General features: G+C 45.8%; 1 protein-coding gene across 4 annotated transcripts in view; it reads left to right on the top strand.

Annotated features, from left to right (window-relative positions):
- The first annotated feature begins 1,240 nt into the window (after nucleotides 1-1,240).
- LOC123755059 (probable 3',5'-cyclic phosphodiesterase pde-5) overlaps nucleotides 1,241-26,410 on the top strand; it is a 187,282-nt gene continuing 162,112 nt past the window's right edge. For 2 of the 4 annotated variants that reach the window (XM_069305478.1, XM_069305479.1), the window contains exon 1: nucleotides 1,244-1,550. The gene's annotated coding sequence lies outside the window, so the exon portion shown is untranslated. Of the gene's footprint in view, nucleotides 1,551-26,410 lie in introns of all 4 variants that reach the window. The other 2 variants (XM_069305477.1, XM_069305476.1) reach the window with 2 other exon arrangements.

Raw genomic sequence — 26,410 nt, 5'->3', positions numbered from 1 at the left:
CACTAGAATTGGTCTAACATGTGATACACAATACACACAGAAATCACAATAGCGTGATGCATCAAATGAGCAAATCCACAAGGGCCGTGACGTGGGTTCGAACCTACGTCCGAGAGGATCCCAGACGCTGCCTTAATGGACTGAGCTACAACATAGTATAAGAATTGCAACCGGGAAATCAACTTGACCTACCACGGATAAATATTCAGTTATACCGGTTGCAATTATTTTAACCATGTCGTAGCTCAGTCGATTAAGGCAGCGTCTGGGATCCTCTCAGACGTAGGTTCGAATCCTCGTCACGGCCCTTTGTTCATGTGGTATACAAGGTCTTAAATTATTCCTTACACAATTTTTTAAAGGCAGTTCTTATCTCTCATCTCTCTTTTTCTTCCTGGTTCTTGAAGGATTTCATCTCCCAAGTTTGTATCTGGCCTCCTGCTCCTTACAGCTATTTTCATTACACTTGATTGAGTTGAACTTTAGTAGCCATTTATTGGACCATTCCGTGAGTTTGTCCAGGTCATCTTAAGGTCTCTTGATGTCCTCCTTTATTTTAATCATCCTCATAATATTTCCATTGTAAGTTGTGACTGTCAAATGGTATCTGACAGTCCAAGATAATGCAGTATGTCGACCTTTCTCTTTCTTGCTTAATTTTTGTCACTTGGTCATAGAATTCTATTATTCCTGTGTGCCTGAACCCATGTTGGTGGCTAGTTACAGGTTCCTTCAGTGTGTGTGTGTGTGTGTGTGTGTGTGTGTGTGTGTGTGTGTGTGTGTGTGTGTGTGTGTGTGTGTGTGTGTGTGTGTGTGTGAAACTCCACTCAGAGTACCAACAGTAGGGAGGATACGAAGCTGAATCATTCCCAATGAGTACTAATAAGCGACTACTAACACCCAACGGATAAGGCAGGGATATAAGAGAGATAGATAGATAGAGAGAGAGAGAGAGACAGAGAGAGAGAGAGAGAGAGAGAGAGAGAGAGAGAGAGAGAGAGAGAGAGAGAGAGAGAGAGAGAGAGAGAGAAAGAGAGAGAGAGCGAGCGCTCTCCCCATGTAAGAGGTCTGAGCACACACACACACACACACACGCTCTCTCCGCTGCGCGGTCTGGCTCCACAGGTGAGAGCACCATGGTACCTACCCCTCCGTCGACAAGGGACTAAGGTAGAGCCCCCTCCCTGCCCCAACAAACCCGGCCTCCACTACACCTTCCCAGTGAAACAGCGCGCGTAGCGGAGGCTTGACACAGAGGCGCGGCAGTGACACTGGATGCCGTCTTGACACTGTGCAGTGACACTGGGTGCCGTCTTGACACTGTTTAAGGCGCCTCGTCGGTGAAAACAGCGCCCCGTGTGTAGTGATGGAGAGAGAGAAAAAAGTTTGTTTACCCTGTTCTGTGACTCGTAAATAGACCTCGCGAGCAGTGAATAGCAAGAAATAAGATTGTGGATTTATCCGTCAAGGAGGACCTGTTACAGTCCTCTCTCCTGATGGAGGCAGGGAGGGTCGTCCTCGAATCTCTCAAGTGTGGCTCTTTGAGTGGTGTAAGTATGAATAGTGATGATGAAAGTGTGTGTGTTAGCGGGGTAGGTGACACAGGCTGCACGCGCGTGTGTGTGCGTGTGTGAGGACTCCTTGGACGTCAGCCCCCCATCAGGAGTAGCTGAGGATGGCTTGCCACTCAGACCCACGGGACCTGATTGGGGTAATCACAGTTTCAGCTATACCTTCTCGCTCCTCAAATCATCAATACTGAGGCTCGCTTGTTCTGATTGACACATTGATAGGCTCGAGGCCTATCAACCTCTGGAGGGTAATTAATGCCCTAACAGCTCCTCGCTAGCCAATCAGCATGCACACGCCGTAGTCGTAACCACCGCACATAACTAGAGAATACAGAATACCCTGTATATAGTATATTGTGTATATACAGAATACAACTGTATATACACTCAGGTGCGGGGAATAACCTCTGGGTGAATATACACCTCGGCAAATGTATTGAACTGGTGACTGTCTGTGTCTCGTCCTGTCTAATCTGTCTCTGGCGAACTGTTGAATACAATAAGTGATTGTTGAACATCTTTCGAGGTGAACGGACGTCGCACTCGAGCACGGAAGACGAGGGGTAACTAGTGCGTGTGTGTGCGTGTGTGTGTGTGTGTGTGTGTGTGTGTGTGTGTGTGTGTGTGTGTGTGTGTGTGTGTGTGTGTGTGTGTGTGTGTGTGTGTACTCACCTAGTTATGCTTGCGGGGGTTGAGCTCTGGCTCTTTGGTCTATGTGTGTGTGTGTGTGTGTGTGTGTGTGTGTGTGTGTGTGTGTGTGTGTGTGTGTGTGTGTGTGTGTGTGTGTGTGTGTGTGTGTGTGTGTGTGTTTGCAATATGTTGCAACTTTCTTGCCTTACTGTCTTAGGGGTCCGGGATGAAGGCCCAGCACGTCAACACCTGACGGATCATAATAAGTTATCATCATGATTGCAAGTTATCCGGGAACCGCCAAACTACCGCTGGCACACTTACGGGGCGCCGCCACGATCTTGCTCGGGTGGGGAAGTGGAGGGGGGGGGACGTTGAGAGTACCAGGTGTGCCTTACCAGGTGTGGGCCAAGAGGGGGTAAGGCATGACAGGTGTGGCCGGGAGAGTCAGGTATGCTTTAAGTATGGTTATCTTTATGTTGATGTTTTTTGTTTTTCTTCCTCGATATGATTGGTCTCTTTTTCGGTAATGACATTCTCTCTCTCTCTCTCTCTCTCTCTCTCTCTCTCTCTCTCTCTCTCTCTCTCTCTCTCTCTCTCTCTCTCTCTCTCTCTCTCTCTCTCTCTCTCTCTCTCTCTCACTCTCTCTCTCTCTCTCTCTCTCTCTCTCTCTCTCTCTCTCTCTCTCTCTCTCTCTCTCTCTCTCTCTCTCTCTCTCTCTCTCTCTCTCTCTCTCTCTCTCTCTCTCTCTCTCTCTCTCTCTCTCTCTCTCTCTCTCTCTCTCTCTCTCTCTCTCTCTCTCTCTCTCTCTCTCTCTCTCTCTCTCTCTCTGTCTCTCTCTCTGTCTCTCTCTCTCTCTCTCTCTCTCTCTCTCTCTCTCTCTCTCTCTCTCTCTCTCTCTCTCTCTCTCTCTCTCTCTCTCTCTCTCTCTCTCTCTTTTCCACCTGTGTGTGTGTGTACTCACCTAGTTGTGCTTGCGGGGGTTGAGCTTTGGCTCTTTGGTCCCGCCTCTCAACCGTCAATCAACTGATGTACAGATTCCTGAGCCTACTGGGCTCTATCATATCTACATTTAAAACTGTGTATGGAGTCAGCCTCCACCACACCACTGCCCTAATGCATTCCATTTGTTAATTACTCTGACACTGAAAAAGTTCTTTCTAACGTCCCTGTGGCTCACACTCTCTTAATGTATGCTTTTAGAGTTAATGTTTAAATTGTATCCACGTATGGGAGCCGGTCGGCCGAGCGGACAGCACGCTGGACTTGTGATCCTGTGGTTCTGGGTTCGATCCCAGGCGCCAGCGAGAAACATTGGGCAGAGTTTCTTTCACCCTATGCCCCTGTTTCCTAGCAGTAAAATAGGTACCTGGGTGTTAGTCAGCTGTCATGGGCTGCTTCCTGGGGGTGGAGGCCTGGTCGAGGACCGGGCCGCGGGGACACTAAAAAGCCCTGAAATCATTTCAAGATAACCTCAAGATAACGTCCAGATCTGTTTCCTTGCCAATTCCTGTAGCTCCCTTCATTTTCCATTCTCTTTTCTCATCTTCATTACCTTAACTTTGCTGCATAATGGACGTGGGATCGCTGGATTGTTTCGAGCGAAGGTTAGACATGTATGTGAAGAGATTTGAGTGAATAGGTATTGCCTCATATGGGCCAAAACGCCTTCAGCAATTTCATGTATTCATAATAGTAGGCATCCTTCAGTCTAAGCCTATGGAGTTGTGCCCTGACAGGTCGCAAAGCCTGGGTAGGCAGATATGGAGAAGCTGTTACCCATGCAGCAGGTCCCCCTTCTCCAAGTTGCTGAAATTATCCAATAGAAAGGCAATCTCATGTATTCATACGTTTTTATATATAAAATAAAACAGTAGTGTAATTTATACCGAGGACTTTGTATCATGTAAACAGTTCCCTACGCCTATCTTAATCACATTGCACTTGCTCGAGTTAAACTCAAGCAGCCATTTGTTGGCTATAAATTCATGAAGTTTATGAGAATTGAGAACTCCTCTTAGTCTTGGCGCATCTGGGTGTCCTCTTAATCTTGAGTGGATACACTCCTGGAAGGAGTGGGGGGGGGGACTCTACAATATAGTCTAGAAAGAGTCTCCACTTTCCTATAAGGAAAGTCATTTTAGTGCCGTTGTTAGAGCAATAGAGCCAGTGTTAGAGCGATAGAGCCAGTGTTAGAGAGATAGAGCCAGTGTTAGAGCTATAGAGCCAGTGTTAGAGAGATAGAGCCAGTGTTAGAGCTATAGAGCCAGTGTTAGAGAGATAGAGCCAGTGTTAGAGCAATAGAGCCAGTGTTAGAGCTATAGAGCCAGTGTTAGAGAGATAGAGCCAGTGTTACAGCGATAGAGCCAGTGTTAGAGCGATAGAGCCAGTGTTAGAGCTATAGAGCCAGTGTTAGAGAGATAGAGCCAGTGTTAGAGCGATAGAGCCAGTGTTAGAGCAATAGAGCCAGTGTTAGAGCTATAGAGCCAGTGTTAGAGCGATAGAGCCAGTGTTAGAGCGATAGAGCCAGTGTTAGAGCGATAGAGCCAGTGTTAGAGCTATAGAGCCAGTGTTAGAGCGATAGAGCCAGTGTTAGAGCTATAGAGCCAGTGTTAGAGAGAGAGAGCCAGTGTTAGAGCTATAGAGCCAGTGTTAGAGATAGAGCCAGTGTTAGAGAGATAGAGCCAGTGTTAGAGCGATAGAGCCAGTGTTAGAGAGATAGAGCCAGTGTTAGAGAGATAGAGCCAGTGTTAGAGAGATAGAGCCAGTGTTAGAGCGATAGAGCCAGTGTTAGAGCTATAGAGCCAGTGTTAGAGCGATAGAGCCAGTGTTAGAGCTATAGAGCCAGTGTTAGAGAGAGAGAGCCAGTGTTAGAGCTATAGAGCCAGTGTTAGAGATAGAGCCAGTGTTAGAGAGATAGAGCCAGTGTTAGAGCGATAGAGCCAGTGTTAGAGCGATAGAGCCAGTGTTAGAGAGATAGAGCCAGTGTCAGAGCTGTAACAAACTAGGCTGTTGTAAGAATTATCCAGAGTGGTTTATCGACAAAAGAGAATGGGAAGCTGAGCCGCATGGTGACCTGACCCCCAGGGGAATTCGCGGTGGAAATAACCAACGCTTTGTTCATAGCTGCGTAAAATGAATCATCCAATAGTATTCAGTAAATTAGAGAAAATTAGCCTTTATTCATTTTGCATTAAAATTGGATTGTATAATAGTACTGGATACAATATCAAGAGTATTCTAATTATTGAGTTTAAGTCACCATCAGTGACGTCACGAATCGGATCTAACTTTTAAGGCGGAGTGACCGGCGGTCATAGGTCAGCAGGGTTGACATGTCTAATATTTCTCAAAGTTTTAATAACCATTTTTGTGATCGGGAACAGCTCTGCCGTTAGATGTTTGTAATTTAATTCAGTAAAATAATTCAACCAGTCTGGATCAATTAAGTACAACAGAGGTTAATTGTTATAACTTAAACCTTGCTAGTAACTGGGTAGAACTTTGACTAGGCGGAAGGATACAATGTTCTGTCTGGGGGAGACCAGACAAGGAAGAAATCAGTGTGAATACGGGAGCAGCTGGGAGAGGTCAAACATCTTACCTCTCCCCAAGACCACCCAACACCTAGAGCTGTGGTCGCCCAAGGTATAGTTGCTATTGTTAATTATAGAAATAGTCTTCTCATTTGCCACTCAGGTCAAGTAGGGAGTGTTAAAGTAATAGGGAGTGAACATATTTAGATTTTGTTTTAGTTTTCTTTTAATAAATTAAATTTGTTATTAATTTGCATTTTATTGTTTCCATGTGTTTTATGTGTATACTTGTCCTGGTCACGTGGTCCACACGAGGCAGAGTTGCATTGGGCGCCGATTCTAACATCGAATCGGAATTATCATTACCGTGTAATTTATTCCACACTCAAGGTCATCGGTTATAGTGGGGATCAAGCCCCGAGGTTGATTAATTAGCGTGATCGATCCAGACCTCGATCATTGCTCTTGTATTACTGGTCTGGTGGTGGCAGCAGAGGTGACTCTAGGGTTTTGTTCAGAGCTTAGGTCACGTCATACTGGGTGTAGAATCCTAAGTCGGTCAATCGTCTTAGGACCACGTGGCGTGGAGTTGGCTTTGGTAAAAGTTTTGGAGTCCCTTGGTTTAGAAATAAAAGTAAGAATACGGGTAGAGGGAGTAGAAAGAAGGAAGTAAAGAGAGAGGAACCCGAACCCGTGTTACAGAGCAATAGAGCCAGTGCTATAGTTACGCAGAGTTAATATCGCTGCCATTATTATAAACGATATAGTGTCGATGATAAGGGGTCATGTAGCAGAATAGCCTGCGTCCTGGGCTCAGAATCGAGGGAACAGGACACAATCCATGAAACCATTGGGTACGTTTCCCTTCACCTGGTGCCTCTGTTTGCCTAGTATAGGTTCCTGGTGGTTAGGCAATTGATGTGGATTGCATCCTGGGGTAGTACAATAGTTAGCCAAGGAGGAGGGAGGGACTTTGATAAGCCTAAGTTACCTTCCTCAAGAACGGTATTAATTGAACAAATCCACAAGCGGCCGTGACGAGGATTCGAACCTGCGTCCGAGAGCATCCCAGACGCTGCCTTAATCGACTGAGCTACGACATGGTATTAATTGATGGGCGCTTCTTCAGGTCTTCTTCAGGTCTTCTTCTATGGTCCATCTTTCCGGGAGGTGGGCGTCGTGATGAGTCCTTCTGATGAGTCCTGATGAGTCCTGATGAGGCTCCTGCTACTCTCCTGCGGGCAAACTGCCTCCACTCACCAGGAACTGACTTGGAATATGTCTTTGAGTGGTTTTAGGTGACCCTGGAAGTCGTACACGCACGCACAGACACGCACACGCACTCACTACACCCCCCCCCCCCCTCTCTCTCTCTCTCTCTCTCTCTCTCTCTCTCTCTCTCTCTCTCTCTCTCTCTCTATCGCTCTCTCTTTTAAGGTCTAGACGAGCCACATTTGCATTCACGCGAGCATTTTACGAGATAAGAGCTGTTATCTCCGTCACGCTAGTAATGTTTCACTTCCCTCTCTCCTCTTCCTTCCCTCTCTCCCTCCCTCCTTCCCTGTAATCACTCGCTCTCTCATCTGTGCTTCTCACAGCTTCCTCTCGTGTGTCTCTCTCTCCCACATCTCGTGTCCGTCAGAGCATCAGAAAGTAGATTCCCAGAGCGATACAATTTTTTCTTTAGTGTCTCTCTCTCTCTCTCTCTCTCTCTCTCTCTCTCTCTCTCTCTCTCTCTCTCTCTCTCTCTCTCTCTCTCTCTCTCTCTCTCTCTCTCTCTCTCTCTCTCAAGTAACAGTTTATATGAGTAACCAGTTGGATGTAAATCAAAATATATATTGAATAGCAGATAGTAACATCACACACCTGTTCTCAGGAGACAACAGGTGTGTGATGAGTTGGGTTCCCACATGTGTGACGTGGTTTCTTTCTCCTGAAGTACGAGGTATTGTAAAGGGACTTCCTCAGGGCGCTGTGGACATGAGAGGTTAACACCGTTAACAGAAGCGTTCATTGACAGCGTCGAGCATCAGATACCGTTAACAGAAGCGACCATTGACAGCGTCGAGCAACAGATATCAACAGAAGCGACTATTGACACCTACGAGCAACAGATATCAACAGAAGCGCCTCACTAGTGCCCTGCCCACTGCACTTGCCCCCGTATAGGAATCAACTCAAGAGGGTACAACGGACTACTCGAAAGGATAGCAGGGCGTGGCAGACTATTCAAAAGGATGGCAGGAGGATAGTAGGCTTCGTGGACCGAGATGCAAGTAGACAAACTGGTGTTCTCAAAGCCCAAAAGCTATCAGCTATTACGCTACATTAGCTCATCTGAAGTTGAAGTCTCAGACGTACTGACTTCACCACACCAGCCAGAGATGAAGGAAGAATAGGGATGAGTATTTTCATATAGTTCTTCGCCTTGTTCAGAGATTTGATGAATGATGGGCAGCTAGGGGGGGATTGAGGGGTTGTAGATAGCACGCTATCCATCAGAGACTTGCGTACTCAAGATAACAGGATGCAAGTGATTCATATGCAATTTTGCAATATATGATATCAAAGGTTGTAAGTTCTTGGCTATCTTGATTGTTAGGTTAGTCCCATTATGGATCTTCGTGTTCATTGAAGACTCAAAACTTCATTTCGAATATGTCAATTTCATCATTGAACTTGTTTAATGACTTGTCTGAGTTGTTAAATCATGATGTCTTGTTATCCTCGTGTCCTGTTATCCTCGTGTCCTGTTATCCTCGTGTCCTGTTATCCTCGTGTCCTGTTATCCTCGTGTCCTCTTATCCTCGTGTCTGTGTTGGGACAGTTGCAAATGTTATCTCTCTCTCTCTCTCTCTCTCTCTCTCTCTCTCTCTCTCTCTCTCTCTCTCTCTCTCTCTCTCTCTCTCTCTCTCTCTCTGTCTCTGTCTCTGTCTCTGTCTCTCTCTGTCTCTGTCTCTCTCTCTCTCTCTCTCTCTCTCTCTGTCTCTCTCTCTCTCTGTCTCTCTCTCTCTGTCTCTGTCTCTCTCTCTCTGTCTCTGTCTCTCTCTCTCTCTCTCTCTCTCTCTCTCTCTCTCTCTCTCTCTCTCTCTCTCTCTCTCTCTCTCTCTCTCTCTCTCTCTCTCTCTCTCTCTCTGATGATTATAGGCATTCGAGAGTTATCACTGAAATTCCTACCGTATATTCTCTCTATATTCATAGCGCTTGTATCACAAGACAGTTCACACTAAAGCCAGTTCTTAGGAAAATAAGTATTTCAAGGCAGCTTAAAAAGCGCAGGCTTCATCTATCCGGCTATATTGACCAGAGTTGGAGTTATATGTAGTCAAGAGTCTTAATTTGGTGTTTATTTTGAAGTTAAAAAGGACGGATTGGGCCGAATCTTTGAAGTTAAAAAGGACGGATTGGGCCGAATCCAACGCAAAAATCTAATCTGTTTTCCCAGAGCTTTATAAATAAATTTAGGTGTAATATATGGTGAATATAATTTTATTACAGTAATTTTTGTAAAGTTTCCTTTGAACTTTATATGCTTTTTCATTTGCATTTTATACAACAAAGAGAGGAGCAGAAAATTCAATTATAATTATTTTTGTTACTGCTTTAATGTAGTTAAAATAAAATTGATGAGGTATACACAGATGTATAAACATACACTCTGGTGTATGTTTACAAGACTATAGTATATTTTGGGGGGTAGAAATAGCGTAAGCTACTCTATCCCTTTGAGATGTATTTCTTTCTTGTCTCAATAAACATACTTGAACTTGAACTAAAGTATATTCTCTGGTTGGTCAGTGTTGAGGCATGGGTAAAACTCCAGAAGTTAATAGGCCTATTAGAGGCCAAAATTTCGAATGCGCAGGTGTGAGTACTCGAGATGGTGGACTGGAGTCGTGTGTGTGTGTGTGTGTGTGTGTGTGTGTGTGTGTGTGTGTGTGTGTGTGAGTGTGTGTGTGTGTGTGTGTGTGTGTGTGTGTGTGTGTGTGTGTGTGTGTGTGTGTGTGTGTGTACTCACCTATTTGTGCTTGCGGGGGTTGAGCTTTGGCTCTTTGGTCCCGCCTCTCAACTGTCAATCAACTGGTGTACAGGTTCCTGAGCCTACTGGGCTCTATCATATCTACATTTAAAACTGTGTATGGAGTCAGCCTCCACCACATCACTGCCTAATGCATTCCATCCGTTAACTACTCTGACACTGAAAAAGTTCCTTCTAACGTCTCTGTGGCTCATGTGGGTACTCAGTTTCCACCTGTGTCCCCTTGTTCGCGTCCCACCAGTGTTGAATAGTTTATCCTTGTTTACCCTGTCGATTTCCCTGAGGATTTTGTAGGTTGTGATCATGTCTCCCCTTACTCTTCTGTCTTCCAGTGTCGTAAGGTGCATTTCCCGCAGCCTTTCCTCGTAACTCATGCCTCTTAGTTCTGGGACTAGTCTAGTGGCATACCTTTGGACTTTTTCCAGCTTCGTCTTGTGCTTGACAAGATACGGGCTCCATGCTGGGGCCGCATACTCCAGGATTGATCTTACATATGTGGTGTACAACCACCACCCCCCACTGCGTGTGTGTGTGTGTGTGTGTGTGTGTGTGTGTGTGTGTGTGTGTGTGTGTGTGTCGTAATACTTTATTTTGGGTGACAAGGATCTGGTGTATGTTTCCAGGCGTGACTTGAAGCCAGGTGTGTACAGATATGGCATCTAGCCAGGTTGCCATATCTGTGGCACTGTATCTGAAAGCGCTTGTGGCACTCTGGCCTTCAGCGAGTGGCACTGTGCCCCTACTGGGGCCTGGGGTGTAACAGGGAGGCACCCTGGGAGAGGGAGAGAGATGGAAGGGGAGAGGCATAGTGGAAGGGGAAGACGAGGAGACAAGGAAACGATGATAAACTGGGAAGAAGGGAAAGGAGAAAAAGCAGTCTGGCAGATACATAAATAAACAACCCATTCCATTCTATTCCATTCTATTCCATTCTATTCCATTGCCATTTTAAAGCAATCCATTCTCCTGTTTACATAGTATCTATTTTGACGTTCGTCAATCGTCACGAATTCGTACGTACTTAGCTTATAGATATACTGTAGTATACTATAGATATACTGAAGTATACTGACTCGTAAGGAATTCTTTTATAAACAAAAATGAAGCTAAAAAAATATACTTAAAGTTTCCTAAGCCTAGTATAGTACACATATGTACTATATTAGGCCTTATATATCGCGTATTAGGCCTAAGCAGGTTAGTTTGTCTTTGCAACATAAGTAAAAAATAGTTTTCCGGTTTGTTCAACTCAATAGTGCCGATTTGTACTTTCTAATTGCGTTGTATGTCGGTATATGTACTATGGTGCTCATAGTCACTATAAGTACTATTATAACAGGGGGATGGGTTGAAATAAAGAGAAACAAAGCAATCATCATGTCGCCAAGGCTGGAAGCCTGCGAGCTGTCCTATTATCTAGTCTTGCTTCTCAGTCTTTAATAAGTCTTTTGTGAGGAACTATATCAACGGCTTTCTGGAAGTCTAGGAAAATGAAAGCCACCCATCCCTCTCTTGTCTAATTTCGATTGATCTTTCATAAAATTATACTTGAGTCGATAGTTAAATTTCTACAGAAATTTACAACCACTAATATCTGCTACTACATAACCACCACCCACCACTATTGCCACCCCCCACAACCACCACCCCCACAACCCCCACCCCCCACCCCCCACAACCCCCACCCCCCACTCCCCACAACCCCCACCCCCCACAACCACCACCCCCACAACTACCACCCCCCACCCCCATAACCCCCACCCCCACAACCCCCGCCCCCACAACCCCCCCCCCCATAACCCCCACCCCCACAACCCCCGCCCCCACAACCCCCCCCCCACAACCCAACCCACAACTACCACCCCCACAACCCCCACCCACAACTACCACCCCCCACAACCCCCCCACAATCCCCACCCCCACAACCACCACCCCCACCCCCACAACCCCCCCCCCCCACAACCCCCACCCCCACCCCCACAACCCCCACAACCCCCACCCCCCACAACCACCACCCTCACAACTACCACCCCCATAACCCCCACAACCCCCACCCCCACAACCCCCACCCCCACCCCCACCCCCAGTAAACAAGCAGCTCTGGGGGTTGTCTCCAGTAAGCCGCCTGTCGCACCCATCCTTAATTTGTCCTTTTTCTGAGCCGCTCTCATAACACCAAGATCGGGGGTGTGGAGGCTGAGGCCTTATTGATGCCTCCAGAGGGAAATGATGTGTGTACTCACCTATTTGTGCTTGCGGGGGTTGAGCTCTGGCTCTTTGGTCCCGCCTCTCGTCAATCAACAGGTGTACAGATTCCTGAGCCTACTGGGCTCTATCATATCTACATTTAAAACTGTGTATGGAGTCAGCCTCCACCTCATCACTGCCTAATGCATTCCATCCGTTAACTACTCTGACACTGAAAAAGTTCCTTCTAACGTCTCTGTGGCTCATTTGGGTACTCAGCTTCCACCTGTGTCCCCTTCTTCGCGTCCCTCCAGTGTTGAATAGTTTATCCTTGCTTAACCGGTCGATTCCTCTGAGGATTTTGTAGGTTGTGATCATGTCTCCCCTTACTCTTCTGCCTTCCAGTGTCGTAAGGTGCATTTCCCGCAGCCTTTCCTCGTAACACATGCCTCTTAGTTCTGGGTTGAGTCTAGTAGCATACCTTTGGACTTTTTCCAGCTTCGTCTTGCGCTTGACAAGGTACGGGCTCCATGCTGGGGCCGCATACTCCAGGATTGGTCTTACATATGTGGTGTACAAGATTCTGAATGATTCCTTACACAGGTCCCTGAACGTTGTTCTGATGTTAGCCAGCCTCGCATATGCCGCAGACGTTATTCTTTTTATGTAGGCTTCAGGAGACAGGTTTGGTGTGATATCAACTCCTAGATCTTTCTCTCTGTCCATTTCATTAAGTATTTCATCTCCTATTCTGTATCCTGTGTCTGGCCTCCTGTTTCCACTGCCTAGTTTCATTACTTTGCATTTACTCGGGTTGAACTTCAACAGCCATTTGTTGGACCATTCACTCAGTCTGTTTAGGTCATCTTGTAGCCTCCTACTATCATCCTCAGTTTCAATCCTCCTCATAATTTTTGCATCATCGGCAAACATTGAGAGAAACGATTCTATACCCTCTGGGAGATCATTTACATATATCAGAAACAGTATAGGTCCAAGGACTGACCCCTGCGGGACTCCACTCGTAACGTCTCGCCAATCTGAGACCTCACCCCTCACACTGACTCGTTGTCTCCTGTTGCTTAGGTACTCCTTTATCCAATGGAGTACCTTCCCTTTCACAGGATCCAGCCTGCATCTCCAGCTTTTTCACTAGCCTCTTGTGTGGCACTGTATCAAAGGCTTTCTGACAATCCAAAAATATGCAGTCTGCCCACCCTTCTCTTTCTTGCCTTATTTTTATTGCTTGGTCGTAGAATTCAAGTAACCCTGTGAGGCAGGATCTGCCATCCCTGAACCCATGTTGATGCTGTGTTACAAAGTTCTTTCGCTCCAGATGCTCCACTAGCTTTCTTCGCACAATCTTCTCCATCAGCTTGCATGGTATGCAGGTTAGGGACACCGGCCTGTAATTCAGTGCCTCGTGTCTATCCCCTTTCTTGTATATCGGGACTACGTTAGCTGCTTTCCAAATTTCTGGCAGTTCCCCTGTTGCCAATGATTTGTTATACACTATGGAGAGTGGTAGGCACAGTTCTTCTGCTCCTTCCTTTAGTATCCAAGGGAAATTCCATCTGGGCCTATAGCCTTTGTCACATCCAACTCTAGTAAACACTTCCTTACTTCCCCGCTGTAATCTCAAACTCTTCCAGTGGTTCTTGGTTAGCTATTCCCTCTCTTATCTCTGGAACTTCTCCTTGCTCTAAGGTGAAGACCTCCTGGAATTTCTTATTCAGTTCCTCACGCACTTCCTTGTCGTTTGTAGTGAATCCTTCTGCCCTTATCCTTAATTTCATAACCTGTTCCTTTACTGTTGTTTTTCTCCTGATGTGGCTATGCAGCAATATAGGCTGAGTCTTTGCCTTGCTTGCGATGTCATTTTCGTATTGTCTTTCTGCCTCTCTTCTCATCCTGACATATTCATTCCTGGCATTCTGGTATCTTTCTCTGCTCTTCAGTGTCCTGTTATTCCTCTAGTTTCTCCATGCCCTTTTACTTTGCTGCTTAGCTAGCCTACATCTCTGATTAAACCATGGGTTTCTCATCTTCATTTCACTGCTTTCCTTTTGGACTGGGACAAACTTGTTTGCTGCGTCCTTGCACTTCTGCGTGATGTAGTCCATCATATCTTGGGCCGTCTTTTCCCTGAGCTCTGTTTCCAATGTTATTTCTGTTAGGAATTTTCTTATCTCCTCATAGTTTCCCTTTCGGTATGCTAACCTTTTGGTTTCGGTATCCCTCCTCGAGTTCAATAACCCTTCTTCAGTCAGGTACTCAAACACCAATACACTGTGGTCGCTCATTCCTACTGGGGCCTCAAAACCGATTTATCTTATGTCGGAGTCGTTCAGAGTGAAGACCAGGTCGAGTCTCGCTGATTCGTCATTGCCTCTCATCCTTGTGGGTTCTCTAACATGCTGGGGTTGAAAAGTTTCTAGTCACCACCTCCAATAGTTTGGTTCTCCACGTATCCGAAGTGTGAGGCTCATGAGGTTGATCCTCGGAGGAAAATGATGTAGGGAAGATGAGGACTGGTGGTGTAAGTTTTAGTGTTCGTATCCAGAGTTCTAAAGATGTAATTTTTAACATGGGCGCATCTACATTGGTACAGTTATCCCTAAGGGTTACGTAGCTTGTGTCAAGAGCTTGCTACGTGGTGCTAAAAGATAGCAGGATGGGTGGTTATAGGGTCATGCTTGCACTGGAAACTTGAGGTGCATAGCAATATCATAGAGAACACGAAATAAAGTGATTGCAAAGCTCCAGGTACCTCATGCCAACTGGGCTGAATGGTCTGGTAACTGGGCATTCGGTGATGTAGTGTGGGAGATCATGCCGCAGTTCCTGCTCAGAGTTTGCATCTGGAGTGCTGAGAATTGGGAGATCCGTCACCCGTAGCCACCTGCCACAGGTAACGGTAGCCACCTGCCACAGGTAACGGTAGCCACCTGCTACAAGTAACGGTAGCCACCTGCTACAAGTAACGGTAGCCACCTGCCACAGGTAACGGTAACCACCTGCCACAGGTAACGGTAGCCACCTGTCACAGGTAACGGTAACCACCTGTCACAGATAACGGTAGCCACCTGCCACAGGTAATGGTAGCCACCTGCCACAGGTAACGGTAACCACCTGCCACAGGTAACGGTAACCACCTGCCACAGGTAACGGTAGCCACCGGCCACAAGTAACGGTAGCCACCTGCCACAGGTAACGGTAGCCACCTGCCACAGGTAACGGTAACCACCTGCCACAGGTAACGGTAGCCACCTGCCACAGGTAACGGTAACCCAACCTGATCCTGGCAACCACTGTGTCGCACAGTCTGGTCCACGTTTTGGGCGGCCCATTAACACAAGTTTCAGACCTGAGCAAAATCATAGCTTTTTATACTGGTGCTTTCAAGCCTTTGGGAGTCAGTAATTTCTCTCCTATCAGACCTGTCCAACCACTTGGCCTGGACGGTAGAGCGACGGTCTCGCTTCATGCCGGTCGGCGTTCAATCCCCGACCGTCCACAAGTGGTTGGGCACTATTCCTTCCAACCGTCCCATCCCAAATCCTTATCCTGAACCCTTCCAAGTGCTATATAGTCGTAATGGCTTGGCACTTTCCCCAAATAGTTCAGTTCCTATCAGACCTGAGTGTTTGAAACAATATAGTCTTGATAACAGAGATGGGGATACCTAGATTTAATTCAACTTCATCTTTGTTACATAATCTGTTGAGTACATAATCTGTTACATGTTTATGTATGTCATTATGATTCTAAAACTTTTAAAACAAAAAATCTAAAACTCTTATTTTCCGTGCAGTGTATTTGTTTACGATGTAATTGTTTGCAATTGCTATTGTTTGGCTGTTGTTGTCGATCTTGTATGAGACGTTTTAAAGTGCTTGAAGACCAGACTTTGGGCCACAGAAAGGTATTCCGGGTCTGATAATATTTCTCTGGATTTGAATCTTCACTCTGAGAGATTTAGGTCAGAACTGCTTTAGAAAGCGCCAAGCCATTACGACTATATAGCACTGGGAAGGGGTCAGGATAAGGATTTGGGATGGGACGGGGGGAAGGAATGGCGCCCAACCACTTGTAGACGGTCGGGGATTGAACGCCGACCTGCATGAAGCGAGACCGTCGCTCTACCGTCCAGCCCAAGTAGTCGGGATAAGCTGACGGGAATTTTTTATCGACGTATCGTTCGACTTTTAATAAAATTAATTTTTTTTTAAATTATATTATAATTTTATAGGATTATAACCAGGGTAATGGAGGTTACTGTTTACCCTCGTCCTCTCATGTCCAACCACTTGAACTCGACGGTAGAGCGACGGTCTCGCTTCCTGCAGGTCGGCGTTCAATCCCCGACCGTCCACAAGTGGTTGGGCACCATTCCTTTCCCTCCGTCTCATCCCAAATCCTTATCCTGACCCCTTCCCAGTGCTATATAGGCGTAATGGCTTGGCGCTTTCCCCTGATAATTCTCTCTCTCTCTCTCTCAGTATCCCCTTAATTCTCCCCGTTTTCTGTCTGTCCAGTTGTCTGTTTTCTCAATTCTCTATTCTCCTCTGGCGAATTGTTTCATCACTTTTCAACTACCTTTCTGTCCTTGTTAATTTACCTATTCCAGAAGTTTCCCTTACCTTGCAAGGTAAGGTAAGGTAACCTCCCTTCCCCACCACCCAGGACTAGCGGGAAAGCGGACATAGACATAATCTGAATAGCCTAAAACGAAAATAATTTAATACTGGAAGTATGCATTCAGAAGCTTCCATGCGATGTTGAATAGAGAACCTGTGATGGTAGCTTCCTCGGGGTGGACGGTAGAGCGACGGTCTCGCTTCATGCAGGTCGGGGTTCTATCCCCCGACCGTCCATAAGTGGTTGGGCACCATTCCTTTCCCCCTCCGTCCCATCCCAAATCCTTATCCTGATCCCTTTCAAGTGCTATATAGTCGTAATGGATTAGCGAGTGCTGATAGTTCCCTTCCCTTCTATGTACTGTTCAATAGAGAAGTTTTGTGATGTTCAATAAAGAGAGATTAATACGTCGTGTTCAACTGAAGAAAATCAACCAGGTGTGAAAACTAAAGTTGCATAGGGAGATACATTTAGTTCACATCTCTCGCCGTCACTCTGGCCGTCACTCCTGTCATCCGAGTGACAGGAGTCAGCCTACGGCCATGACAATCAATGCTTCCCTGAGTTCCCTAGGCCGGGGGCACATCTGAGACCCCTGGCGCTGGGAACATGCGCTACGACACACGCCTCAGGCGCTGACAGTCTGATGGCTGCCGATCAGAGACGTGAGAGGGGGATAGAGGGGGAGAAGTTGATGGTGTAGCATATCATACACGTCAAGTAGATCAGGGTAGTTAGAGTAGAGGGGGGGGGGGCTGTGATCCCCTACCTTCACTCCACTTACACTCAATTGACTCCTGACCTTTGACGGCGGTAGCCAGCCACGAGGTAACCAAAGAACACCACTGTAGTGAAACAATGGTCAAAATACTCGGTGATATTGGAGTTCTTGGCTCGCATGCCTCGCCCGGAACCCGACGCAGGGTCGGAAACTCGACGCAAAACTTGCTCAAACGCAAAAAATAACTACCGCTGGCCATTTTTGGGAGGCACACGTGTTATGACGCGCTGAGAGACTTTTTTTGGAGAAGTCTGCTGCCATTGTGTACGTTGCTGAGGCTCTTGGTAGTCCTATTTTAGATGCTGGGTCAACTTGCAGTTTCAACTTGATTTTCTTTCAGGACTCAATCGTTCCTGGGTCAACATTTGTGGCCATCTTGCACCCCCTACCTACTCATTCTCTCTCTCTCTCTCTCTCTCCCCCCCCCCTGTACAAGGGAGAGGGAAAATGCATGAATGTCCAAGTGTCTAAGTTTGGAAGCCAGATGCTTGAGACAAACTTCACCCAACTTTTCAAGATGACACAAGTATGGTATGGGATTGTCATGCGTCACATACCACACATGTCATCATAAAAAGGTCATGATGTCCCATAGTCCCACACATATGGGACACACATGACGTCCTCTTGCATTGGTATAGTCCTAGATTCCTATTTCTTTCCTCAAGGATGAGTTCCTTGCCCACCTAAACCTATCCGCAATTAGTGTCGTGGACCACTATCCACAAGGATAGTTTAGTGGACCACTATCCACAAGAATCCACAAGGAAGCCTACCAATAAAGGAGAACCTCCTTCATTGTCAGGCTTTTTGCTTGAGCAGACGAGGAGTCACAATAACGTGGCTGAAATATGTTGACCAGACCACACACTAGAAGGTGAAAGGACGACGACGTTTCAGTCCGTCCTGGACCATTCTCAAATCGATTGAGAATGGTCCTTGCTTGACTTTGTGGCTGTAACAATGAACCAAGTTGTCGAATGAAGACTTCAGGCTTCCTCCTGGTCAGTCGGGAGGTTGTTGCCGCTCAAGACATCTTATTCGTCCAAGGAATAATATACATTTTGACCAGTTGCTTTCTGGGCGGGGTGAGAGGGGGAAGGACGTAAAAGCTAAGGGTATTCCACCTTCAACGGATGATTTGCGGGCAGCAGAAGAGGTCATTAGGCCAATCACAGGCTGGAACCCGATGACGCGAGGCTTGTTAGATCACCTCCAATTGGCTGTTTCGTGACTTACCAAGGCGTTGTCAACTTCATGTGACTGCTGATCTAGATGCTTCATCTCTGGAGAGATCTTACACAATATCCTGTACCACGGTTCCTACTTAACCCTTTGCCTGCTAATGCCTCGCACACAGTGTGGGATTACCCTATACGGTTATGATTATGATTGGAATGATTATGATTGGAATGATTATGATTGGAAATGACTAAGGTGAGATACGAAGGACTATACTGTCACACCTACCACTGACCAGGGGCCAGATTCACGAAGCAGTTACGCAAGTACTTACGAACGTGTACATCTTTCCTCAATCTTTGACGGCTTTGGTTACATTTATTAAACAGTTTACAGGCATCAAAACTTGCCAATCAACTGTTGTTATTGTTATAAACAGCCTCCTGGTGCTTCGGAGCTCATTAACTGTTTAATAATTGTAAACAAAGCCGCCAAAGATTGAGAAAAGATGTATAGGTTCGTAAGTGATTCACGTAACTGCTTCGTGAATCTAGTGTGTACTTACCTAATTGGGCTTGCGGGGGTTGATACAGTAGTGAGAGTGTATTCCAGAATGGAGAATATGGCCCCGGGGGAGTGTAGGTGGTGATAGTGAGAATATGGCCCCGGAGGAGTGTAGGTGGTGATAGTGAGAATATGGCCCCGGGGGAGTGTAGGTGGTGATAGTGAGAATATGGCCCCGGGGGAGTGTAGGTGGTGATAGTGAGAATATGGCCCCGGAGGAGTGTAGGTGGTGATAGTGAGAATATGGCCCCGGGGGAGTGTAGGTGGTGATAGTGAGAATATGGCCCCGGGGGAGTGTAGGTGGTGATAGTGAGAATATGGCCCAGGAGGGGTGGGTGGTGATAGTGAAGAATATGGCCATGGAGGGAGTGGGTGATGATGACCCATTACAGACCCGATAATGAGCCGAGGCGGGATGCAATCTTCCCTTTTTCCGAGAAAGCTTTTGCGCCCAGCTGAAGTTCTATTAATAATAGAGCTATTGCTTTTGAGTGCTTCGACGTGGGTAGTTTGGGAAATCGAATCGAGTCGTTAGTTTCTCTTTAAGGTTTGTACAAGTTTTAGCAGTTAGTGGAGTCTGATTGGTGTCGAGATAGCATTTGTTACATATGATAGTTGCTCATTTGTCAAGGAAAATGAAAAGCAATTCAGTTGGATGAACTTGGGAACTTAGGAAGAGTAAGTTGTTTCGGATGTGAAGTAACTTGATGGAAGGGAATCAGGGGAAACCGCCAAGCCATTACGACTATATAACACTTGGAAAAGGTCAGGATAAGTTTACTTTTGAGCTTAGTAAACTGTTCAGGTTGTCTTAGGTTATAAATGTGGATGGGTAGTTGCTCTTTAGGTTCCACGATAGTTTGCCCTTCATTGGTAGTTACTGTGTCCTTGTTTGGTAGTTACCGTGTCCTTGTTTGGTAGTTACTGTGTCCTTGTTTGGTAGTTACCGTGTCCTTGTTTGGTAGTTACCGTGTCCTTGTTTGGTAGTTACTGTGTCCTTGTTTGGTAGTTACCGTGTCCTTGTTTGGTAGTTACCGTGTCCTTGTTTGGTAGTTACCGTGTCCTTGTTTGGTAGTTACCGTGTCCTTGTTTGGTAGTTACTGTGTCCTTGTTTGGTAGTTACCGTGTCCTTGTTTGGTAGTTACCGTGTCCTTGTTTGGTAGTTACCGTGTCCTTGTTTGGTAGTTACCGTGTCCTTGTTTGGTAGTTACCGTGTCCTTGTTTGGTAGTTACTGTGTCCTTGTTTGGTAGTTACCGTGTCCTTGTTTGGTAGTTACCGTGTCCTTGTTTGGTAGTTACCGTGTCCTTGTTTGGTAGTTACCGTGTCCTTGTTTGGTAGTTACCGTGTCCTTGTTTGGTAGTTAGTGCGTCCTTGTTTGGTAGTTACTGTGTCCTTGTTTGGTAGTTACCGTGTCCTTGTTTGGTAGTTACCGTGTCCTTGTTTGGTAGTTACCGTGTCCTTGTTTGGTAGTTACTGCGTCCTTGCTTGGTAGTAAAATGATTAACTTGTAAGTAAAATGGTGTCCTTGTAAGTGAATTTTTTTGCTTAGCAATTATTTGATTGTAAGTGAAACAGCTTATTTGTAAATGGACCTTATTGTTGATATTATCAATTGAGCGGTTGCATGTGAATCTTGCAAGGGATCTTACTATATTGAAGACTAGAGCGTTGAGTTTTATGCAACATGAAGTATGGAAAAAACCATTCAGGCTTGTACTCACCTAATTGTGCTTGCGTGGGTTGAGCTCTAGCTCTTTGGTCCCTGTGTGTGACCACAGTGTGTGTGTGTGTGTGTGTGTGTGTGTGTACTCACCTAGTTGTGCTTGCGGGGGTTGAGCTCTGGCTCTTTGGTCCCGCCTCTCAACCGTCAACTGTGTGTGTACTCACCTAATTGTGCTTGCGTGGGTTGAGCTCTAGCTCTTTGGTCCCTGTGTGTGGCCACAGTGTGTGTGTGTGTGTGTGTGTGTGTGTGTGTGTGTGTGTACTCACCTAGTTGTGCTTGCAGGGGTTGAGCTCTGGCTCTTTGGTCCCTGTGTGTGGCCACAGTGTGTGTGTGTGTGTGTGTGTGTGTGTGTGTGTGTGTGTGTGTGTGTGTGTGTGTGTGTGTGTACTCACCTAGTTGTGCTTGCAGGGGTTGAGCTCTAGCTCTTTGGTCCCTGTGTGTGGCCACAGTGTGTGTGTGTGTGTGTGTGTGTGTGTACTCACCTAGTTGTACTTGCAGGGGTTGAGCTCTGGCTCTTTGGTCCCTGTGTGTGGCCACAGTGTGTGTGTGTGTGTGTGTGTGTGTGTGTGTGTGTACTCACCTAGTTGTGCTTGCGGGGGTTGAGCTCTGGCTCTTTGGTCCCGCCTCTCAACTGTCAATTAACAGGTGTACAGATTCCTGAGCCTATTGGGCTCTATCATATCTACACTTGAAACTGTGTATGGAGTCAGCCTCCACCACATCACTTCCTAATGCATTCCATTTGTCAACCACTCTGACACTAAAAAAGTTCTTTCTAATATCTCTGTGGCTCATTTGGGCACTCAGTTTCCACCTGTGTCCCCTAGTGCGTGTTCCCCTTGTGTTAAACAGCCTGTCTTTATCAACCCTGTCAATTCCCTTGAGGATCTTGAATGTGGGGATCATGTCCCCCCTAACTCTTCTGTCTTCCAACGAAGTGAGGTTTAATTCCCGTAGTCTCTCCTCGTAGCTCATACCTCTCAGCTCGGGTACTAGTCTGGTGGCAAACCTTTGAACCTTTTCCATTTTAGTCTTATGCTTGACTAGATATGGACTCCATGCTGGTGCCGCATACTCCAGGATTGGTCTGACATATGTGGTATATAATGTTCTGAAAGATTCCTTACACAAGTTTCTAAAGGCCGTTCTTATGTTAGCCAACCTAGCATATGCTGCTGCTGTTATCCTCTTGATGTGAGCATCAGGGGACAGGTCTGGCGTGATGTGTGTGTGTGTGTGTGTTTACCCAGTTATGGAGGGGTGAAGTTGGGGTTATTGGGGGAGGGGGTGATGTGTTTTGGGAGGTGGGGGGGGGGAGCAGAACAGGAGATGTATAAGGGAGGGGAGAGATGGGAGGGGGTTCCCGCTGGCACATGTTAGTCTCCAGGAGTGCCAACAGATGGCGCCAGATGTAGCCAAAACAAACATTACCAGAGAATTATGTTTAACGGTGAGTAGGAGATAAGTTAACCTCGTTAATATCATCAAATAATATCGTTGAGCGCTTGATTGTACAGTCGATTATATACTACATTAGCCACAGTATGTTTAGATATATGTATGCTTCACTAACAAGGCGATTAAAGGCCTTATCTATATCCTATATTTAAAGGTAAATTAAAATGTATATTATATTGTATATTGGATTCCCACCGGAAGTCTGATAGGCGTATCTGTATATGATAGCGAGGCTGGATAGCGATAGCGAGAGCGTGGCTGCTAGCTCTGTCACCCATTCAGTTAACAGTAAGATGCTCTGTCACCCATTCTGTTAGCAGTAAAAGGCTCTGTCACCCATTCTGTTAGCAGTAAAAGGCTCTGTCACCCATTCAGTTAGCAGTAAAAGGCTCTGTCACCCATTCAGTTAGCAGTAAAAGGCTCTGTCACCCATTCAGTTAGCAGTAAAAGGCTCTGTCACCCATTCAGTTAGCAGTAAAAGGCTCTGTCACCCATTCAGTTAGCAGTAAAAGGCTCTGTCACCCATTCAGTTAGCAGTAAAAGGCTCTGTCACCCATTCAGTTAGCAGTAAAAGGCTCTGTCACCCATTCAGTTAGCAGTAAAAGGCTCTGTCACCCATTCAGTTAGCAGTAAAAGGCTCTGTCACCCATTCAGTTAGCAGTAAAAGGCTCTGGCACCCATTCAGTTAGCAGTAAAAGGCTCTGTCACCCATTCAATTAGCAGTAAGAGGCGGTCACCCATCCAGTTACTAATAAGACCTAACAACATCAACTCTATTTATGTACCAGCGACACCAAATACAAGCTTCAGGAAGTAGATACAGAATCTGACCACGCGGCGGGAGCCCAAATTTTGGCTCGCTTCAGAAAATTTATTAATCCAAGTCAAAAAATTCCACTGAAAATGCGAGGAATTAGAATGTTTTGTATGTTTTAAAATCATTTCTCATAAGCTGGATACAGAACTAATAGGCGTTTGTGTTCAAAGCTACCAGGGTATGATTCTCTGGCGGCCCAGGTTCGAATCCTAGAAGGGTCATAGGGTTTACAGGAATACACAGTCTATATAAAGACATACTCAAAAGGAATATAGATAAATGAAGAAAATGTATGAATTGAATTATCAGGGGAAAGCTGCAAGCCATTACGACTATATAGCACTTGGAAGGGGTCAGGATAAGGATTTGGGATGGGACGGGGGGAAAGGAATGGTCCCCAACCACTTGGACGGTCGGGGATTGAACCCCGACCTGTATGAAACGAAACCATCGCTCTAACGTCCAGTCCAAGTGCATCAGAGATTTGGTACTCGACATATCATTAGTCATAATGGGACATTAAGTATAACAGCTGTGTATATGTATCATGTATCACTGACCATTCGAGGTCGCCTGTCGTAATGACTTTTGAATTCGAGATTATTTAATTAGAGCTTAATAGATTCGCGGCCAATTACGCCATCCAAACAGTAATGGAAAACGTGTTGAAGTTAATGCAGTTTAATTAACACTTAACGCCGGCCTGTTGAGTGTGGCTGGTTGGTGGGAGGCTTCGTGTGGCTTAGAGTATACATAGTAGTCAGCTGGGTGGCTTAGAGTATACATAGTAGTCAGCTGGGTGGCTTAGAGTATACATAGTAGTCAGCTGGGTGGCTTAGAGTATACATAGTAGTCAGCTGGGTGGCTTAGAGTATACATAGTAGTCAGCTGGGTGGCTTAGAGTATACATAGTAGGCAGCTTGGTGGCTTAGAGTATACAGTAGGCAGCTTAGTGGCTTAGAATATACAGTAGGCAGCTTGGTGGCTTAGAGTATACATAGTAGTCAGCTTGGTGGCTTAGAGTATACATAGTAGTCAGCTTGGTGGCTTAGAGTATACATAGTAGTCAGCATCTTGGTATTTTAGATTATATACAGTATTCGGCCTAGATAATACACAGTATTCATCACCGTAGCCTAGACAATATGAAATATTCACCTTTTTAGCCTTGACCATACACAGTATTCAGCCTAATACTCATATATATATATATATATATATATATATATATATATATATATATATATAGTATACACACATATACATATACATATATATATATATATATATATATATATATATATATATATATATATATATATATATATATATATATATATATATATATATGCGAACAAGCCAGAATGGTCCCCTGGACAATATGCAACTGAAAACTCACACCCCAGAAGTGACTCGAACCCATACTCCCAGAAGCAACGCAACTGGTATGTACAAGACGCCTTAATCCACTTGACCATCACGACCGGACATAATGAGGTGATAGCCGAGGCTATTTGAACCACCCCACCGCCGGCACTCGGATAGTTATCTTGGGCATAGCATTTTACCAAATCACCTCATTCTTAGGGGCACACGTGAGGAACACAAATGCGAACAAGCCAGAATGGTCCCCTGGACAATATGCAACTGAAAACTCACACCCCAGAAGTGACTCGAACCCATACTCCCAGAAGCAACGCAACTGGTATGTACAAGACGCCTTAATCCACTTGACCATCACGACCGGACATAATGAGGTGATAGCCGAGGCTATTTGAACCACCCCACCGCCGGCACTCGGATAGTTATCTTGGGCATAGCATTTTACCAAATCACCTCATTCTTAGGGGCACACGTGAGGAACACAAATGCGAACAAGCCAGAATGCGAACAAGCCAGTTGCATATTGTCCAGGGGACCATTCTGGCTTGTTCGCATTTGTGTTCCTCACGTGTGCCCCTAAGAATGAGGTGATTTGGTAAAATGCTATGCCCAAGATAACTATCCGAGTGCCGGCGGTGGGGTGGTTCAAATAGCCTCGGCTATCACCTCATTATGTCCGGTCGTGATGGTCAAGTGGATTAAGGCGTCTTGTACATACCAGTTGCGTTGCTTCTGGGAGTATGGGTTCGAGTCACTTCTGGGGTGTGAGTTTTCAGTTGCATATTGTCCAGGGGACCATTCTGGCTTGTTCGCATTTGTGTTCCTCACGTGTGCCCCTAAGAATGAGGTGATTTGGTAAAATGCTATGCCCAAGATAACTATCCGAGTGCCGGCGGTGGGGTGGTTCAAATAGCCTCGGCTATCACCTCATTATGTCCGGTCGTGATGGTCAAGTGGATTAAGGCGTCTTGTACATACCAGTTGCGTTGCTTCTGGGAGTATGGGTTCGAGTCACTTCTGGGGTGTGAGTTTTCAGTTATATATATATATATATATATATATATATATATATATATATATATCTTGCAGGGATATTCCTGCGCGGGCCCTAAGCCTCTGGCTGGCCCATTATAATAGGATGTGATCAATTGTTGTAAATAGTATACCACTGAATAGGCCTCTCTGCTGTCTTAATAGTTTGTATCAATGTGGCGAGGGAGGGAGTAGAAGGAACAAGGGAAAGGAGGGTGGGACGGAGGAAGAGGGAACGATGGAGGACGATGGAGATAGATGGACAAAGGGATAGAGGGACATATTATTAGGACATACAAATAAACATACCTTAGATTACAAAAGACATTAATGACTTGTTTTCTTATTATGGTATGGATGGTAAGGTTAGGTCAGGCCCGCTCCTGTGCCAGGTAAGTCCACTAGGGGCTCACCATAGCCCGTGCTACTTGAAGTTTTTTGTTCCAAGTAGCGAATCTTAAACAACAACAACAACTCTAACAATAATCTTCATGTTTCCATAACTATGGGCAAATTGGTTAAACCCAGAGTAGTTAAATTTACAATATCCACAACTGATTGACTTCGAGAGGTGTGGATATGAGCAACACTCATGAATTGAAATTAAAATAAGTTTATTGAGGTAAAATACACACAAAGGGATGAGGTAGCTCAAGCTATTCTCACCCCGTTCATTACATCGTGTTAATACATACATAGACACATATCTTATCTTGAGGTTATCTTGAGATGATTTCGGGGCTTTAGTGTCCCCGCGGCCCGGTCCTCGACCAGGCCTCCACCCCCAGGAAGCAGCCCGTGACAGCTGACTAACACCCAGGTACTTATTTTACTGCTAGGTAACAGGGGGCATAGGGTGAAAGAA

This window comes from Procambarus clarkii, chromosome 55 (genome assembly GCF_040958095.1).
Source record: "Procambarus clarkii isolate CNS0578487 chromosome 55, FALCON_Pclarkii_2.0, whole genome shotgun sequence".
Taxonomy (NCBI): Eukaryota; Metazoa; Arthropoda; class Malacostraca; order Decapoda; family Cambaridae; genus Procambarus; species Procambarus clarkii.
Note: the sequence above shows the minus strand (reverse complement) of the source record. Positions and strands in the feature narration are given on the sequence as shown.